We start from the raw sequence: 21,370 nt of genomic DNA on the forward strand, positions 1-21,370 counted from the left end.
GCCTACCTGATGAGCCCGAAACAGAAGGGCGAAACCGGTCGTGGGCTGCCGAAGAGTTTTCAGCAAACTTGTGAGTAGTTTCCTTTATGAAAATATTCTGCGATTTATCGAATATCGTGCCAACTAAATCATTAGGTGGCCTGTGTGCAGCACATTCAGTTGAAGAATATAATAAACGAGAGATTCAATTGAGTCTTTCGTGAAAACCAAATTGAGTTGCAATCGAGTGTACTTATCACTTCTCCTTTTGGGACACGTTGCTTCGTTAGATTAGGCGTTTACACCGCTCAAAGTTTGCCTTGTTAGTCGTGAAAACTTGGCTCTCTCAGTGTTTCCTCGTGAATTACTAGTTTGCCTAACGTATCAGAGCGCCGAAATTTATGGATTCGCGAGAGCGATACTAAATTTTAGTATCTTTACTCTTAGTTATGGACTGGCCGGAACAGCCGCGCTAGGACAGGAAGGGGGTGGTCAAAAACGGGGGTGATGTGATAGCTAATAGTCAGTGGTTTTCTGCAGTTTGGGCACTCGATTTATGGTAAAAATGGTAAGCTAACCAGTATTAGGCTTACTTTCTGGGATATCATCCCAGAAAGTGGCAGTGACCTAGGAAAGCTTATCCATATCCTTTCAGGCACTTAGAAGAGTAATTGTTAAAGATATCCCTTCCCAAGTTTTCCCCAAGGTTAACGGAAATTGTTATCTTCATTGCTTAATCCCTTCGTTGAAAGCACTCTTCTGAGGTGACCGAGAACTTTTCAAACAACAGCTAAACTGAGGCCTTTGGTGCCTTCCCCTTGTGCTTTTTAAATGGAATTCCGCCCGAATCCTCAAACAGTGAGTATGCTTTTCTACTGAGTCTGTGGGTTCGAATCCTCCCAGATGTTGTGAGGTGCACTACTGACAGTCCGCAACTGGGGTGATGCAAATTTGCAGGACGTTTGCTCCGTCGATGTAGGAGGATACAACAGTTGTGTGCTATGTAGCTAGCAGCGTTTGTTCCGCAGATTTTGATAGATAAAATCCTTTCTCTTTAAGAAAATTCTTTCTTCTGATAGATAGGGAAAGCTCTACACCTGGCTTTCCTTGGTGCAGCTGACCTGGTCTTGTGTGAGGTGGGAAGTTTATAGATGGTGGAATGAAAAACCAGGTGGCCTATGTTTAGTAATCTACCAAGCTGTCTTGTTAATCCCTTGATCATCCAATCGGAATTGGTGGGGCGATGCAGTCGAACGTTATGGCTTATCGTTGCTTTGCAACAGAAACCTGCTCTGGTCGCTAAATTCCTCTATAGTCCATAAAATTGCCACTGTCGTTTTCCTACCATCCCGCTATACAACCACACACCAAGACCGCAAAACAAAGACGGCATCTGCACTGCTAGGCCAGTAAGATGAGCGAAATAAAGCACGCATTTCGGTGTAAAAAATCATACACAGGATTTTTGTCAATGTAGATATCAGTCTATCATGGGACCCTGCAAAAACACCTGCTTCAGAAACCCTATTTACTAGACGCCCGCCTAACGTTATTCTGTGCGTTGATTTCTATCCAGCACTGTGGGAAACAATGCGTACTCCAGTTTTCCTCAATGAACTAGCTGCCATTCAGACTTCATACAATGGTGTTATGAGACCGTTGTATACTAATGAACAGAGTCAAGCGAGCGAGACTAACAATCAATACGTTCCGTCTGACCAATCCAGCGCCACTAAGAGACGTTTCTACTGTGCGCAGCGTTCGTTCGGAATTGAAGAGAATGGGCAATTGGGTGTGTGAGAAGGATATCTTTAGTTATTTCTGTTGAATACTACCATGACTGATTTTACTGCGAGAGGTACTCATGGACCAATGCAAACAAACCGGTTTGGTCGCAGCGGACACATAGACGAGTTGTCTGCAGCTCACTTAGTTATCCATTCCATAGTGACATTACTACCATTAAGTATTGTGTCTTCGCTCAGGTGTACTGGTACACAGGGTGCCTGTAAACGCTGGTCATACCTGTAGGTACACAGGGAAAACCCATCCTCAGCCATTGAAAGCCCCCCATTTTGAACCTCAACGGTCTAAAAATCACCTACTCACACCTGAGCTTTCCTGACTAAATTCGATACGCGCTAAAAGGACGGGGTCACCGTACAATTGCTGTGTCCTTGTTTGCAAATATTCAGCTGTGCATATCTCACTAACCTCTAAGGAGATTCAAACAGGCGATCTGTTGTTTGGTACTTGAACATGTCATCATCTAATCATTTCCCACAACCACCCAACGGTAAAAGGTCTGGGAACCTCCGGAATAAAGCAGTATTTTACGGATTCTAACATTCGATGGCACATCAGGTGTTATTCAGTAGTCTGAGAGTGAAGTGCGTCCAAAGTACGGGCGCAAAACCATTATTCACAGCCACAAGAACAGTGACCCACTGTTGCTCAGTCGTCAAAATGCCCAAGTTTATTTGACAGGAAACGGAGTACCGCGATGTGCTTGGATTCAGTCGAAACTTCTAGAGGCAGTTTTGGGGTTAGGCAGCGTATTACCAGCTAGAATCATGCGAAAGGGTTGTGCATTTAACAGTTCGTTTCAAATTAACGGTAACATTAGACTGTAAGTAGCTCAGAAGGAAGGATAAGTCACATGACGACGAAACTTTCCAACTGAGGAGTGTTCACTCGGGCAGTCAGTCAACACGTGACCGCATGATGTGAATTCCATTAATTTAACTCTATATCCTATATAAAAGCTGTTGATGGGCTGGTCTTGACCGAGTGGTTTAGTATGTAGCTAGTGGACAGTGGATCGCGGATTTGAATGTCCCGGAAGATCTGTGAAATGTGCACGACTGTTAATTGCCAGTGGGCAAGACAAAGTGTGCATTGTTTCTCGACTTTCCGGCGTAGACTGACTTCACTTAGAGAACGAAATCACCACGTAAAAAGGCAAAACCTTTGAAACCAGAGAATAAAATAAAGAAGTTTTCCAAAAAAAGTGTCCTGAAATCCCTCGTTTGTCTGACTACCCTTCGCTGACGGACCTGCTTTACAGTTTTCCTTACCAAATTGCTTTATTACACAATATTGCATGCTGAGCTGCCATCGAAATGTTCATACTTAAGGGCATATTCATCCAGGGGGGTATTTCTCCACTGAAAACAAAACACAAATGTCTAAGAAACCTATCTAATCCGTAATTACAGCCGGATCAGGCGGAATTGAAAATGGCGATGAAATAGAGATACCATGTCCTTAAAACTTAGCAATTAGCGTACTTCTCGCCAAAATTCTTCAGAAACAGTCAGTAAGCATAGGATAATCAAATGCCTGGCACCTTGTTTTGAACTATACATTTTGGTCATCAACTCGAAATTTCACCGGCTCTGTCCCAGAATTTGTGTCTGTATCAAGATCCTGGACTCAGTTTTGGCATCTTCCTAACCCATCTTTTCCCTACTAATGGACACCTTATTTTTATACTGGTCACCTGGGTGGTATTTGCGTGTCGGTACAGATATATCCCCTACCGCAACCTTTGACCTTCATGAAGGCTACTTTTACCTCCATAAAATAATTGCACAGTTGTGTCCAAGTGTGCACCGTCACCTTGCCATCAAGTTCCCATACCGTAAATCTGAAATTCAATTTTTTAGTAGCACATGACCTGTCCATCTGCGTATCCTGTTTTTTGGCTTACAAGTGTCTATAAAATGCACCCTGCCATAAAGTACGTCTGTCTCCCACCCTGTTATTCCACATGGTACTATCCGATGTTTGATAAGGCTTAGCGAGCATGCTTTTTGTTGCAGGATCTAGGGTATAGTGTCGTTCATCTAAGTTGGTATCATCTGGAATTTATGCCCGGTACAATCCATACCTTACCCTCATACTCACATTTTGTGCAAAGACCAGATTCCGTAGAATTTCTCTGCTCTTCTGGCTAGCTGGTTGACTGATTTCTAAACAGTTCAGATTTTGTACTCCCAGAACTCACAAATGACAATATTGTGTGTTGAAAGTATGCGGAACGCTACCCAAACCGGACCACACTTGGTGCGAAATTTATTGCACTGTGACTTCCTCTACTGCAGATTTTCTCGGCTTCTTTCATGTGTTGCCACTAGCATAACAAGCCACATAGACTACCTAAGTTGCGTTTTATCAGTGGGGAAAGTTGCCTTCCTTTTTTCAAGGATATCTGGTAAACAGCCAGTGGATTTGTTTTTCGGATCGTTCCGAAAAGACGGTTTTGTGATTGAATTCAAACAATTTCTAACTTCATTCCGCTGTCCGTGGCCTCCTACTCAACCGACTCTCTATTGCATGTACAGTGTGGTAAAAAAATGACTCGTGTATTTCAAGGGGAACAGGCAATGAAGCATTGACGTACCTAGCCTTAAAATGCCAGCTAAGAAACTTCTCCCAAATGTACCTGCTTTTTATTGGGTTACATATAGACCCTGAAAACTCCATTCTTGATCTGGTGGAAAGATTTTATCTTAATTCTTTGAAAAACCATCTGAAGTCTTTGGTCATAATTGGAAAAAAGATTGTTTCCGAACATTTTGGATTGAACATATCACTTGACAGTGCACCTGCTGCTCTTTGTGTTATATTTTTGGATATCAGCAACAAAGATCTACCCAAACAAACACCTCTTCTGTTCATTTTAAGAGCGTGCCGCATTGGTATGTCTTACTCGTTATCTAGAGCAAGGCACTCGCCATCAGTCGTTATGTCCGTGGAGCACCGCCAAGTTCAAGTGTAATTAACGGTCAACGATAGATTGAAACGACAGGTCCAAAAAGCAGAAGAGCAGTTCAGGGGGGAAAGAAGACAGGAGGGATCTCGTCAGACAAGGACGTCACGCATACATCAGTCTTAGAAGTTCTACTCTAACTAGTGTTTCAGGGGTCCAGTGAATAGGGTGAACCAGGACTGTAACGCGACGGGTCAGGCGGTAGCTGGTCAAATTTTGGATAACCGAATCGGCAATGTTTAGAGGAAAGATCGTCTTATGAATTCTGAAAGAAATTTTGTTGACTTATGGATGTTAAGTTAGGTTAGTGCACATCAACACACCAGGACGGTTCGTACAGTGTGTTTGAGATTGAAAGAGGCAAGCTACAAGATCAGTTTTTACGTGACTCGACCAGACGGAAAACTACTGTATCATTGCAAGCATGACTAATGACTAGTTCATTCGTAGCACCACAAGTTTGGAACCATTTTTATCCGCAGTTATCCTTAAACACATGGATAAAAATCGTCACTGATGTACAGTGATTGTCATTCATTATGCTAACCTGAGTAGGGGGAAAAGTCGATGATCTGGAGCGCTTAGGTCCTGTGAACTCTGAATTAGTTTGTCATATAAGATAAGGAACCCCTTATGTGGAACTTTGTGGATAATCTGAGAATGGCGCATGCGACAAGTTGCCCTAAGTACCGTATGACATGGCTGTGTTTAGAGTCAAAAACGAAAGAAACTGTCAGATTGCCATCCCGAATTTGATGTACGTTGACTTAATACCTTGGGAAGGGAGTTGAAGGACTCAGAGAAAACAGCGTGTCGTTGTCATAAGCCTCACCTAAAAATCATTTAATTCTCTAGTTCATAGTATACTTTAAATCGATTTGCTAGTAAAAGCCATTTTATGATTTAACGATAAAGTATATTCAAGATATGGAAGTGTGTTTAGATAAAAACTCTTGACAACTCACGATCGGTTACGCTTTTTATGCGGTTCAGTAGGTTAAGTCCCCGAAGTTCCATAGTGCCTATTTCATAAACCTTATGAGTAGTAGTAAAACATACTTCACGGCCGTGAAGATCGTTTCAAATAAAGTACGGAGTTGTCTTTCTATGAGATATTCAGTGAAAGTGTATGACGTAGAGGAATGGGAGTGGATTCCAGTCGAGACTCCAGTTAGTCTTCCTTATGAGTGGTATTCTAACTGAACGGTTTTACTGTAATTTCGTGAACCAATCACAGATTGCAAAGACCATGTCTGCTACTTTATTGTGACAAGTACTCACTGCTAGCTATTTGACTGGATCAGCATGTGGATGAACAGATCTCACCCAAAGCATGTTTTGAACTGAAGTCATTTTACTGCGACATGCAGTAAAAATGATGGCAACCAATGTCTCGCCAAGCCAGCGCATAGTTCTGAAGCCACATCCAATGGGTCTTGTTGAGTGAATTTTATTGCTGTCCTTCGAAAAAATGTCTTCTTCCTTGCTGGCTGAACCGTATGGTTTTTGGTGGTATCGTGCTTTTAAAAACTTGGTGGCTACACAACTCACAGTATGTACCACTCGTACAAGTGGATTATTGATTCCACCCAATGTGGTTTTTGGTGAGAACTTGTCGGGTGAGAAGTGGATAGTATTACTTCTTATCTACAGGGGTCATCTTGTAGAGGGCATCTTGTGGAGGAGATGGGGGTGAGAAACGTCTCTCACTGTTACTGAACATGGTAAGTTCATCGAGAAATACACTCATGTGCAAATCAATTTGGTTTTCACGAGAGACTCTACTGAATCTGTCGTTTGTGATAGTCTACAACTGAATGTGCTGTCCACAGGCCGCCTCATGATTCAGTTGGCACGATATTCGAGATATCGCAGTATATTTTCACGAAGGAAACTACTCACAAGTTTGCTGAAAACTCCTCGACAGCCCACGACCTGTTTCGCCCTTCTTGAGGCTCCCCAAGTTACCGTCAACCTTCATGGAAAAACCAAATTGGTTTGCAAATGAATGTATTTCTCGAAAACGGTCCAATTTGGGTTCAAGTAGAGTATAAGGTTGACGGAAACTCGGGGACTGCGTCTACCTGATGAGCCCGAAACAGCAGGGCAAAGCCGGCTGTCGAAGAGTTTTCATCAACCTTGTGAGTAGTTTCCTTCATGAAGAGGGTAAGTTTATGATGCATCACAAACCAATGAGGAACATATCTTCCGGTCTCAAGTCATCAAGAATTAACGATAAAAACAAATTCATCACCTAAGTGAAACCGCACTGCGCTCAGTCTTTTTCATCAGCAATCTGTTATCACCCTACCGGGAAAGGGTAGCATTAAACAGCAAGTTCACAATTACCATGCGGTTTTGTCCCTAGTAGTGTGGCAACAATTATTTCGGTTTAGGTGTACCATCTGTCACCGACTACTTAATTCATTCACAAAAGAGTGTGTGGTTGATTGCATTCTACCGAAAATTTGTCTGCATGAAATTCTCTAAATATCGCCGCATGTGTACTCTATTTTACGTACAAGTCCGTATACTCCCGGAAGATTTATTGTGGACGTCCAAAGGCAGCCTTCCTCAGGGACATTCAAATTAAACTGTTCAGGTGCCTCCACTGCTGCCTCTGGAAACCGTTCGACCAACTGCATGATCGATATGCAGTACCCACTAAATAAAACAGAAGAGACTATTAGCGCCGATTTCGCCCGCGAGGTTGAGGAAGCCGGTGAACAAACACATGTTCTTCTGTGTTATGCTCACAGTTCACGGATTGTAGTGAACTATTTGCTGGCAGATTACGGTTTGTTTCCTGCGGATTGTTTGGTTAAACGTGGTGACGGCACCTCGCAGACAAAATGTTGTTGGTGAACAAACGTTCCTTTCAGATTCCCATTCGGACGCATCAGCTATCCAGTCGTAAGGATTAAACCCCGATTTCCCAAACAGATATTACTTGACCCGACTCACGAACATACCGCAAACATCCAAGTGCTTGTTATTGACTCCTTTTTGGTGGGATCGTAAATCATGCCTACACTACTCTTTGTATCATTTGAAGTAATGTGGGTAGACAAGATCACTCCTGTTTAACTTTCTTGAAAGAGAGCATGTAAAGGAGTATGACGATAGGCTACATGTTCAGCTTAATTGAATGTTTGTGTACAATACTGCTGTCTTCATTACACATGAATGCCTCCTTCATAGCAAATCGGGTCACCGGTTTTATTCTGATTTTATTCAAGGGTATGCTCAGAACCAGATCGTCTTGCTACGCCTCGGTCGGTCAAGCAATGGCGAGGACAAACTTTCCTCTTACTTGATAATATCATTCTACTAAAGCCAGGACTTTCTTTCACGGATCTTTCGGCTTCTCCGTAACTACTTTGTAAGCATCTGACCAGCTATATTTCGAGTTCTTCGCCCATACCTAGTGGTTCGTTGAAATGGAAACGGGGCATAGTTCTTTCTTCGTTTATGGAAGAGTCCTGGGGAATGTGGGAAACTGAATTCAAAATGACCATACCAGGAAGTTAGACGGCTAACGAGTCGGATAAAGACGAAGATTCATCAGTCGAGAGGTTTTTATATGGATCTTTTGCTTAGCGATAAAGATGGCCGTAGTGTATTTCTATCTCTCTAGTTACAGTGTAGTGATGCGATAGAATTCTATTCAAACATCCTTCTGCTCGAAAGTGTCCCCAATTCCAGATGCCCTCGTAGCCTATATCAACGGAGAAGTTTCAAATGCCACTCTACCAAAAGATACTTTGAGAGAATTGACGAACAGTTTGAAATGAAACATAACCCGTAATCTTGTTCTTGAGTCATTTCTAGTCGTCGAATTGCCTTCGGTTATCTGCAGAAAATCCAACATATCTCTGACGATCGGCGCCTTACCGAAACGAACTGGGTATTGAACGGTCAACAAAGTGACTATTGTGTGCTAGAAATGGAGGAAGGCTTGCTTGTGCATTTGGACTTTTCTAGTTGTTTGTACGTATTCTGTTTTAAGAACAAAATCTCAGCCAGATAGCTGAAAGTGATTGCATTCTACACCGGAATATGTAGCAATTTTCGGATTCAGTTTCTCTAGCACTCTACAACAGGACCTTGGCTGCTCGGTTATCGTTCCGACGTTACGCAAATTATTTCGGCAGTATCAGTCGAGGTCCATCGCCTGCGGACGCAACGCGTTGTGCCTGTATGCAGTAGTGTTTAAGGGGCCGAAAGTTATCATTACTATCAACCAAAAGAAGGAAAAGGGCACGAGGTTGTTCAGTGGTTTAGGTGCGAACATACCGACCGGGAGGTCCCTTGTTCGAACCCGACCTCTGCACATCGACTTCCCCTGTCTAGGTCTGGGCAACCTGGCGATAATCCCGCTCTCCTGCTTCCTTTGGGTGACACGGCAGTTAAGCACTGAAAGACGCACCCAAATGGTTGTTGTATCTGGCACCACTTTTTGTCTGCTACGTTTCCTCAAAACAACTCAATGCTGTTCACAATGCTACTCACGAGAGAGTTTGAAACCAGCGCTGGGTTCCTTTGTAGGCTTGCGCAATCGGATCTTACATTTGCACCGGGTTACGGTTCAGTTATCAGTCGAATAATTGCCACAGGTGAACAGTTATTAATCATATGAACATCATACCACCTTAGAACTTTTGACTACTTTCAGGTGATTAGGACACGTCTTTCAGTGTGCCCAAACCTCAATTCGTCTTTGTGAGTTTCATGATCAGCAAGGATTTCAATATTTGCAGCAACCTTATCAAGAAAATACTATGCAATGATCAAATCCTAGTTAGGCGCACCCGCTCCCTGAACCCGGTTCATTGACAAGCTTTCACTTGGGAAAAGCTACCAATTATACAGTACCCCTTATATTCGGTGTCATTATCTCCCACTGATTGCTTAATACACTCCCGTCATTTTTAGCCAACAATTCGCCTCGTGTTTTATCGCTATTTCATTTTATTCTCAGCTAGGCTAACCGCTTTAGAATCGTTTCTTGAGGTACACAAAGCTAGTCCCAACTTTACTTAACCTCGGTGGATGCCACGGATCTGCTAAAAAGCGTGTATTCTTGGTAAACTTTGAAGCGCTTCGTTTAGGTGGTATAGGTCTATTTAATGAGATATGTTTAAATCCAACGGAACACTTGAAAATGGTAGCAATGAAAGTTGTATAACAGTTATCCCTTTTACTGAAAAGTACCATTTTGGTGCATCCGAACTTAGTGTTAATTCGAATAACCCCCAAAACGAGATCAGAGTTTAAAACGGGGGAACAAACTTCATTTCCGGCTGCTACAAGGTCACGCAGAACTTCTATACTTAAGTACACGTAATGAATGAAGTACAGATTTGCACAAATTTGCTTACGTTTTTTCTTTAGGCTGGGCAAAACAGTGTTCCTCGTTCCCCATGGCTGCTAGAACAGACATTTCTTTGTATGAGTCATCTTTCCGTGGCGACACACGTCACTAATTCACTACCATGTGACACCTTATTTTCACAATTGAGCAGGTGCGTGATATATGACAGTGGCAGATAACACTTGCCACATTCACAGTCTGTCACTTGCTTTACCATGTTCTGTTGAAACGCAAGAGATGATCGGCCCCGTAAAAAAGCAGTCAACGAAGTGTCTCAACGATCAGGGAACTACATTCAAACAAATTTGGTTTTTCGATAGGTTCACCTGGAACCCAGCGGAATCTGTCGTTCGTGATATTTCCAGGCAACTGAATGTGTTGGACCAGGCTGCCTCATGCTTCAGTTGCTACAGTATTCGAGATGCTTTTATATTCGTAGTGCACTATTCATAAAGTTGCTCAAACATGAGGCGGCCTGGTGCAGCTCATTCAGCAAGTCTAAACAATCACTCTATAGACTAAGTAAATGATTTTAGCAGCATTGATTCCCAAGTTGACTACACTTCTCATGATGTGGTTCCTTTATGGATTAGAAGAACTCGGTAAGATTTACCTTATCATGCGAGAGAAGCATGGAGCAGGACGTAAAGTGGAGTGGTCAACGGTTCATCGTTTGGGTACTGTTCAGTGTGGAATAGTGTGCAAATTTAAAGTGCTTGCTCTTCACCAAGTCAAGGACGAAGGATTACCGCGGCGAAATACGGAATAGATGAAATATCTCTGTCGTAATGTTTCCACTCTGAAGATTTCCGATACAACGAAAACGTTGTATTGGTGGCGCAGAATATGACGTTTGCCAAAACGGCTACCTTTTTTTTGGAATACTGCTCAGGCATGGGTTGCTTATAAAGAGGAAGTATCCTGATTAACCAACTGAGGCACAAATGGAGGTGAGAATAACACTCATATCTTGGGAAATACGGTGGAGTTCAAGCAAGCGGCGATATATGTGATTGCTGGAAAACTCTGTGATCTAAGCCAAATCTGTTGCATGAAAAGTATATGAGAAAATGTTTCCTCAGCATCCCGACCAAAGTGTATGTAGGGATTTTGCCTAAACATGTGTAAAAACCATGAGAGTTGTGTGGGAAGTCCAAAAATCATCAAATCAGGGAGATTTTATGGTGAGCTAATTCCAGAGTGGATATTTCACCATTTTATTAGCAGTTTCTTATCAATAAATTTTAAGAATGCTAATGCCTTCCGGTTCACGCTCTAAGGAGCTTATATGGGAGGAAAATGCGAAAATGCAGAAGCTGATCAGGGTTAATAAAACTATTTGATATAATTTATTCGCGATCACCCTTCGATCAATAAGTTCCAAAGCCGCGAGCATCATTCGTTCAATACCCGTTGACACACGTACCGTGTCCCGGGATCATTTGCGTCATCCTACATGAAAGCAGTACTGTCGTAATAATGCAGTGTTCTCCTTTACCAAGCAACGGATTGAGCGCCTTTTTACAAACCAGGGACAATGCGTATTGTGGTGAAGATACTTGAAACAAGACCACCAATCGGTCAACTAATATCAGCTTCAACGACACAGGATACCTGTTAACAATTGGTCTGTGAACAATAACATAAGGAGTCGGTCCCGGAACTCCAATGTGAGCGTGACCTTCATCTGAAGCAGTTGCCCACGTCTTGAATGTTAAACCAGTCGCTTCCACAGGTGGTCATTCTACTACAAGCTTAACAGAACGTCTCTTATAAAGGCACATCCAGATCCCAATCAAATATCTCATCCGTATCAATTATGGTATCACTGAGTGGTTAATTATACCTCAGTGAATAGGTGACTGGCGATCGAACTACCGCAGCGCTGAGAGGGATGCACTGTTCGTCAGCCGAATTCAAAATATCCCAAGGTCGTAAACGGATCAGTTATCCAGGCAACGTGTTTAATGACCGACATCCCCCAAACGCAATGAAAGCAACAAGCATGGACTATGCTTTTGTCAACTGTGGCAGGTCACACATATGCAATAATACCAGTGGGTGGGAAGCGAGTCTTCTTTTGAGTGCGTATTGTGTAAAAATTAAATGAGGAAAGCATCACCAGCAATTGATATTCTGGTTCCGCTTCCTCCATGTGTCTACTCCTGATAGGTGGACATGTCTCCTGACTTGATGCTACGGGAGCGCAGTGATCTTTCAACTAGCCAAATTAGTATCCCGTTTCCACCTTATGCCACTCGTTGCTGCCTTCGGCGCTTACCCGTTGTGGTTCAGCTGCAGACCAAAAAATTGAGAATCTTGGATGTTGACAAGACACATCTTTAATGTTGACCTATAAGTGTTTTACCTAGAGGACATCTAGCTTTGTGGATGCATTGCATGTTATTTGAATACTCTCTGAGAGGAACTGGCTTACTCACTACATGCCAAGGCAATTTGCTAAAGATAATGTCAAACTCATGGAGTTCAGATGGCAACGGTGTCAGCTTGAATCAAAATTAAATATGGATTTAGTAATCATAAACTTCAGGGGAGGTGCTGTGTCTTACATACCAGAAAACGAATGATTGAGAGGAGCTAAGGTGATTCATGACTATCATGTGTGTTAAAGCAAAACAATCGGTATTTCGTGATTACTCTTCATCCTCATTATTGGCACCAGTGTTACGAAGAGAATATCTCATCAGATGATGTTTTTTTGTTCGTAGGAAATCGTATCAAAATCTAGGAACTATTGGATTCGATTACGAGGAGTCGGCAGGTGATATCAAGAATATGTCCATCTATGTGATACGAATTACTTTATTGAATAATGAGTTATGCGATATCCTGTCCGTTTAGGTGCGAGTTAATCACACTCTGCAGATCGGCCGATCGCCGCCAAAAGATCTTCTAGTCAGGAGGTAGAGGGCTTTAATCTCTCGAGAGATTGCTGAGATCCACACTGGTGATGATTCTCACTGAGAATGAAACTGTTTGCAGCGCATGTCGTTTTTTCAGCATAGACTAATTTTAATCACAGGACTGAAGTTTGAATAAAGTTTAGTACCGACACCGCTTGTGATGGAACAACAAACAAGAACCCTCTTCTACTACTTTGACGCTGGAGACAGGTGTGATTGTGTCCACTTTTGTCGGAGTACTCACTGCAAAAAATAATTTAACTGGCTCCGTGACGCCCAAACCCCCAGAGTTAATATCAAATATTTGTGTACTTAAGAACCTCCCTCTGAAGACATCATCATCATCATTATCAGCTGTAATCGTGACGCCCCGCAGAGTTAATGTCAAATATTTGTGTACTTAAGAACCTCCCTCTGAAGGCATCATCATCATCATTATCAGCTGTAATAAAATAATTTGCTCCGTGACGCCCAAACCCCCAGAGTTAATATCAAATATTTGTGTACTTAAGAACCTCCCTCTGAAGACATCATCATCACATCAGCTTACCTGAAATACTGTGAAATTTTATGCGCAACTGAATGGCTAAAATAAGTAATCTCAAGCGTTACAAGGCATTTTCATCTAGCTGAGTAGCGCTTCGGGTCATCAACCGTACCACATATTCATATTGTATTTAAGATCTTTGTCCACGCGGTCAGTACTGGCGAAAAGGCTCAATAAATAGCAACCTTGAGATTATTGGTTCTCTGCGACTTTCCCTGTTGTCGCGAACAACTACATTGCTCGCTCCATCTGAGCGGATGACATTACTTGTCCGTGTCTTTCTTTTAACACAGTATCTCCTATGTTGTTAACCATTGTGGAATACCCTGAGAGATGTGTTGGCCAGTGATGTGGAAACGACTGAGCACGTGACACCCGAGTGTAAGGCATCGCCAGCCCATTATAAACTCTTGCTTTGATCAATCAGCACCGGGGATTGCATTCCCTCTTTATTTTAGCACTTGATAATGACGGTGTGTTAACACACAAACTATCCTAGTCACAATAACTCCGTAACGAAAATGCGCCCATCTATGCTAGTGCTGGAGCCGATTAAAAATATGTCCGCATTACAAAAAAACACCGGCAGTTAATATCTACATAGTGAAAGGATACTTAGCCAGAAGAGTGGTGGACGTGTGTCAGAATACATCCGGATTCACATTACTAGTGTACATGGTCAACGAACTGTTTGATGCAGTTCGCGTAACCAAAAGTCAACAGTCATAAAGTTTTGGTAAAAGCGGGAAGTGTCCGAAGCAAATACCTCGAGTACTGCATTGCTTCGAACCCTTGATGTTTGTTTTTGTGGCCTAGAAGTTATGCGCAAAGGGAGCTTGTCAGTTTATGCCCACCATAATTTGAGATGAAACCAGAACACTTCAATTGTCATATCTAATTAGACTACGCAGTGAAAGTCACGGAACATTCTAATCTGTATTTTTCACGACCCTCTTGCTATGACGCGCTTTGGCAGCAACATTCTGATGAGTCATGTGTCATGAGTTGGTCGTATTGTACAGACTACACTAGTGGCGCAGAGTGAAATTCTTGTCAGCATAGTTAGCTTTTGATTGTCAAGGTACTTACCAACTACAAACCGTATTCGTAACGTTTTCAGTGTTTCCCCTAGGTGAACACGCTGCTCACGGGGTTGCTGAGATCCCTTCGACAGCCTGGTTTCGCTCATTAAGTGGGTGCAGTCCAGCTTCTGTTCCGCCTAAACAACAAAACGTGAGCAACTGATAAATTACACTCACATTCAAATCTCGGCGGGGCTAACAACAGACACAAATGAGCATGGTCCAACTTCAACGTACTTCCATTCACCACTCACTGTTGGTCTTTCCCGACTAGTAATGAAACGTTTGCAACCGAATTGCCCAGCTAAACTAACAAACTAACAACTATCATTACAACCTGAGCTATCGGTATTCTTTACCATCGGAAACAAATAAGCTTCTCGTTTACGTGATTCTCTGTCGTTAGTTCGATCATAAGTCGAGGATAAGCGTACGACTCTCAGTTCGGTTCATTTTCGGAATTCACACACCGTGCTCCGAAGTGCAGTGGTTCCAGCTGCTACAACCTTGTTCCTCGTAGATAGGGAGATTGACGGAACGGGAACCATGCGTTGGAGGTGATGGCCAAATGTGTGCGTTACAAGGCATTTTCATCTAGCTGAGTAGCGCTTCGGGTCATCAACCGTACCACATATTCATATTGTATTTAAGATCTTTGTCCACGCGGTCAGTACTGGCGAAAAGGCTCAATAAATAGCAACCTTGAGATTATTGGTTCTCTGCGACTTTCCCTGTTGTCGCGAACAACTACATTGCTCGCTCCATCTGAGCGGATGACATTACTTGTCCGTGTCTTTCTTTTAACACAGTATCTCCTATGTTGTTAACCATTGTGGAATACCCTGAGAGATGTGTTGGCCAGTGATGTGGAAACGACTGAGCACGTGACACCCGAGTGTAAGGCATCGCCAGCCCATTATAAACTCTTGCTTTGATCAATCAGCACCGGGGATTGCATTCCCTCTTTATTTTAGCACTTGATAATGACGGTGTGTTAACACACAAACTATCCTAGTCACAATAACTCCGTAACGAAAATGCGCCCATCTATGCTAGTGCTGGAGCCGATTAAAAATATGTCCGCATTACAAAAAAACACCGGCAGTTAATATCTACATAGTGAAAGGATACTTAGCCAGAAGAGTGGTGGACGTGTGTCAGAATACATCCGGATTCACATTACTAGTGTACATGGTCAACGAACTGTTTGATGCAGTTCGCGTAACCAAAAGTCAACAGTCATAAAGTTTTGGTAAAAGCGGGAAGTGTCCGAAGCAAATACCTCGAGTACTGCATTGCTTCGAACCCTTGATGTTTGTTTTTGTGGCCTAGAAGTTATGCGCAAAGGGAGCTTGTCAGTTTATGCCCACCATAATTTGAGATGAAACCAGAACACTTCAATTGTCATATCTAATTAGACTACGCAGTGAAAGTCACGGAACATTCTAATCTGTATTTTTCACGACCCTCTTGCTATGACGCGCTTTGGCAGCAACATTCTGATGAGTCATGTGTCATGAGTTGGTCGTATTGTACAGACTACACTAGTGGCGCAGAGTGAAATTCTTGTCAGCATAGTTAGCTTTTGATTGTCAAGGTACTTACCAACTACAAACCGTATTCGTAACGTTTTCAGTGTTTCCCCTAGGTGAACACGCTGCTCACGGGGTTGCTGAGATCCCTTCGACAGCCTGGTTTCGCTCATTAAGTGGGTGCAGTCCAGCTTCTGTTCCTCCTAAACAACAAAACGTGAGCAACTGATAAATTACACTCACATTCAAATCTCGGCGGGGCTAACAACAGACACAAATGAGCATGGTCCAACTTCAACGTACTTCCATTCACCACTCACTGTTGGTCTTTCCCGACTAGTAATGAAACGTTTGCAACCGAATTGCCCAGCTAAACTAACAAACTAACAACTATTATTAATTACTGAGCTATCGGTATTCTTTACCATCGGAAACAAATAAGCTTCTCGTTTACGTGATTCAAACTAACAAACTAACAACTATCATTACAACCTGAGCTATCGGTATTCTTTACCATCGGAAACAAATAAGCTTCTCGTTTACGTGATTCTCTGTCGTTAGTTCGATCATAAGTCGAGGATAAGCGTACGACTCTCAGTTCGGTTCATTTTCGGAATTCACACACCGTGCTCCGAAGTGCAGTGGTTCCAGCTGCTACAACCTTGTTCCTCGTAGATAGGGAGATTGACGGAACGGGAACCATGCGTTGGAGGTGATGGCCAAATGTGTATACTGTTCAATATGCCATGAGCTGAGAGATACGCACTGAAGTCGGTAGCTCTGATGCTAGGGTGCCATTGGTCGAGTGACTCATTCATGTCTGCCAGGGTCTCGAACAATTGATTAGACTCATCCCATGGTCCCCATCAAAGTGAGAATTGAATTGGGCATTGAAGGGGCATTTTTCTCATCCAATGTTCTAGCATTATTTCCAGTCACCCGAGTCAAGTTATTTATATTGCCTGACCATGTTACTTCATAAAACAACATAATACGTTATTACTAGAAACCCGGTAAATATTTAGTTGCCAAGTGCGATGGAATCCTGATTACCCAGTTATAATATTTTCACCTCGGATGGAATTTTCAAGTTCAAAAAATGTCTCTTGTGAGTAATTGGAAGCGTTCCATTCAGAGAATTCGTATTTCGTGCCAATAAATTCAACTCACGAGAGAGATGCATCCCGTTTTTTTGTAGAAAACAGTTGTGTTTGGTTCCGAAGCCTTCCTTATTTTATATGGTGATCAGCTCACCTTATACTTTATCCCAAGGGTATACCAACTGCGCATAAAATAGTGTACGTTTACGATCCTCCTTTGGTTTTCTCGCTTTATGCCTGCAGCAGAGTCTGAAGCGTGCACGTTGCAAAACTTCCAGCTTCTCCTCTATAGCTAATGTCATGCAATTATGCATAGACGTCATCAGTGTAGCACTGATGTCTAGAAGATCCGCTTCGCGTATGCGGTTTTTCTAATATGAGGGGACTGCACAGGTCCCATCACGTGGTCCCTGCAGAATAAAGAGGCGAATTCCCGTTTGAAACGACAACTGTTGGAACGATCTTTCTACATTTCGAGTTCTGCTGTCTGGGATAGATAACACCTCACCTCCAATGCTTACTGTGGATAGGACGACGGGTCTGCGCTAACCAGTTTCGTGACGGTTTGTGCAGTCTTATCGTGTTATGTAGGTAGGTGTACGTGTGATACTCACTAGGCCTCTCATTGCAGGTTGGTTAATGGAGAGAGGTGTGGCTAACACAGTCTCCTGGTTCTCAAAGTTGAGGGGAGGAAAACAGTTGTGATAACTTGCTCCCTTAAAATGAAAGCTAATCTGACGGTGCTATGCCAACCACCGTTGCCTTGCGGTTGGGCGTTTGAAACAAAGGCTTTGGTGGAAGACGTCAGTCATCCAGTTGACTAGGTCCAATAGCCCGGGGAGTATTTCAGCCCGTCTCCAAACATGAGTTGCTCAATTTCAAATAATCTCATGCCACATTGGGTTTTGCATGACACCATCAACCGGTCGCCTTAATTACTGCATGTAGCAGGGTTACTAAGCAAAAATGGGCTAAGGATGAAACCTTCATTCTTCCTCTTTCACGTATTCATTCTTCTCTTCCTCCTCACCCCGATGTTTGAGACCTCCTCCAACTTTAAGGACTGAGAAATTCGTTTACTGTCTGTTGCCCTTAGCTGCCATATCTACGGCCGACTCACAGACAAGGCAGCAGCCACTTTGAAGCCGTGCTTAAAAATTTAACGTTGAGTGCATCTGGCAGACTTTGACGTTCACACGCTAAAGCAACCTGGAAAACACACTCCTCTTGCATTTGCGCTGAACTCGCTTTGTATTGATGTATGCTGTCGCTCTGAAACAAAGATTAAAGACCCAAATGCTATTGGTGAGACGATCTCTCCTTCAGTTTCCTCTCGGTTCCAGTGGCACACCTTTGGTGATCCAGGAGTCCCGGTGGCTGGTTCTGACAAACTGAAGGGTTTCTGGTTGACCCTTTGGCAGTCACCTTTATACGGTTCGCTTGGAAACGTCTGTGAAAATATCCCGTAAACGCGGCGATAATCGCTGCCTTGTCATCGTATTTGTTTACGTCCCGACAGGCCGCCGCTCTGATACACTCAAACAGAGTTGGTACGCCTTTTATGAGGCAGATAGAAGCTCAGATACTGTGGTTGTCGGGTGCGTGAATGTTCAAGTAAGTAGCTGCTAAGGTTCAGTGGAATGATCGCCTTGGACTGGAATTAAGACGCACGGAGAATGGTGGACTCCCATTGCAGTTATGTGCTGGCCATGGGTTGTTCCTGAGTGTTACTCATTTATGAAACAACCGAAGCAGTTTGACCACATTGAACCACCTTCCGCCACATGCAAGCCAACCTCTTACACAGATAGACCACACCACCCCTAGCCATTGGTAGTATGAATCAGTCGCTGATTGTAACCTGTTCTGGAACACCCATGTGGATTTGGATAACGCGCATGTTGTTTGTTGCTCTTCTTTGCGCTTTCCAAGGGCGCGCGAGATGCGAACATGCAAGCTGGTAATCGAGAAGCTCTCAGATCCTGGTGTAAATCACATCTATTGAAATTACCTACTAAAGTTTCTTTCAGATGAAACGTCTTCTGACTCTTTCTGGAAAGTACTATCCTCTACTCTGTGACACCCTGGATGCGGAATGGTGCAATCAACCAACCAATCAAGACATTGGAGTTCATGTGAAACTCTAAGCTTGGTCGAAACTCGGATACATATTCATCCTGGTCGATAGCACAGCATAAAATCAACTGCAGATAGCATCTGTATGGACCGAGAGGTTTTGTTGGTCCGGAGGACTGAGGATCTGCAGAAAGCCAAAAACTTCTGGAGTATACAGAGACTATTCCAACTGACGTGCGCAAAAGTTCCAAATAGGTTCTAGTGGGCACGACAACCAATGATAAAACAGCTCTTTCATCTCTGCAAAGGAAGAACGCCAGAATGTTTTGGCTGGATACTTATATTAACAATTAATCTGGCCAGTTGCAGTTAATTAGTTGGATTCTCAACTCTCCTTATCGGTGTCTGATTAACTTATTTGCCTACGAGTGGAAGACAGAAAGTCTCAGGGATGAGTTGAAATTAGTGCGCATTTAAAACGAGGTGCTCTTAGCGAATGTGAATTAGCACGACCCCACTTGTAGCTAGACTCTTTATGTTGACGAGTTTGCGTCTTCATATGAGGGAACGTGGGTATTCCGAACGGAAAGAGGTTGTGCGGACCACATCTTTACATCCCGTCATTTGGTAGAGCAACGGCATGCGTATATGCGGGCCAAAATTTAAGTGTTCCCTTTGGGAGTGCGCTCGATCCTAACGACCGGGTTGTTTCCCTAATTACCTATAGTACGTCGCAGAGCTTCCTGAATGTCGTATTTTGCTCGTATTTGCATACCTGTGGGCTCGTGGAGGTACCTGGTGAGCTATCCAAAGGTTTTCCTACGATAGCAATGATGTCTAGTCTCATCAATTTTGTGTACCTTCGTCATTGGTGAGGTTTTTAGAGAGGCCTTTAAAACCCTGATATTCAAACTTCCCTGAATGAAGAACTGGTCAACCTAGAGTCCTCAGACGGCACTGTTTTCACTTTTAAAGAAAAGCAGAAGGTGCAATCATTAAGTGTTCCGTCATCATACACTTCGCACCCACAAAGTGCAATGACATTCTGCGGGACTTTGGAAATGTCTTGACGAATTCAAGGAGGGATATTGGAATGTCTGAAACACTATACCATCTCGGAAGTTGAATGGGTTCTAAATTAATGAGAAAACGGCACGATTGCGTCTGCCGATATAGTGCCAGGTGGCATCAGACACGTAAGTCAATGGGTCTTAAAGGAAGCTTGTATCAGGTTGCAATGAGGCTTGCATTGTTGCACGATTGCGAAAATTCCCACTTCCGACGGAGGATTTGAGGCATCTCTCGGGCTTTGATCACCGAACCAGAGTTCAATTTGGCTAGAACCAGCGAATTCGCAACGAGATGAGCAGAAGACAATTCTTTGGTAATGCAGCATTTAGTTGCTTCTGAAGATGGTTCCGTCAAACTTTTCTGAAATGATGGCTACTCACTCAGTTTCGAACTTTTTTTGAATTAATAGAAGCTACTTCACCGAAACAGTGTATACAGCAACACAAGCTAAGATGACCGAACCAATTGTCACTCATGCCGCTTTACCGTCTGCAGAAAACAACTTTTTACAGTTTTTAATTCGCGGCGACAGACAAGAGCGAACGGTGGGTGTTACGAAAAGTTCGGGTTCCCTTGTTGCGACTGGTCTTCCAGGCTGGATTCCACGATACCTTCTCCGCGCTTCGCTGAAGATACTGAACGGTATGAAGGTCAAGTGGTGTCATGGTCTTTCATGTCGTCAGTCTTTATTGCCAATATCTAACCTAATGGTGATTGTGTAGGCACATGAGACGTTTAGATAAAACTAACCCTAAGTTTCTCTCGCAGCCCTAGCTTCCTTCTTTCCATCATGATGGTTTATTAAAGTAAATTGTCATGGTTGTGCGTCAGCAAAATGCCAGTGTTCTCACCTTGTGCTGCTTCCGAAGATATTTATGACGATTTTATTATACATATATATATATATATAG

General features: G+C 43.1%; 1 protein-coding gene across 1 annotated transcript in view; it reads right to left on the minus strand.

Moving 5' to 3' along the window:
* The window catches only part of T265_09882 (hypothetical protein), a gene marked incomplete at both ends in the record, with an annotated part of 88,144 nt that overhangs the window by 40,926 nt on the left and 25,848 nt on the right, over positions 1–21,370 (minus strand). The window lies entirely within an intron of this gene.

Source organism: Opisthorchis viverrini, assembly GCF_000715545.1.
Source record: "Opisthorchis viverrini unplaced genomic scaffold opera_v5_316, whole genome shotgun sequence".
Lineage (NCBI taxonomy): Eukaryota > Metazoa > Platyhelminthes > Trematoda > Opisthorchiida > Opisthorchiidae > Opisthorchis > Opisthorchis viverrini.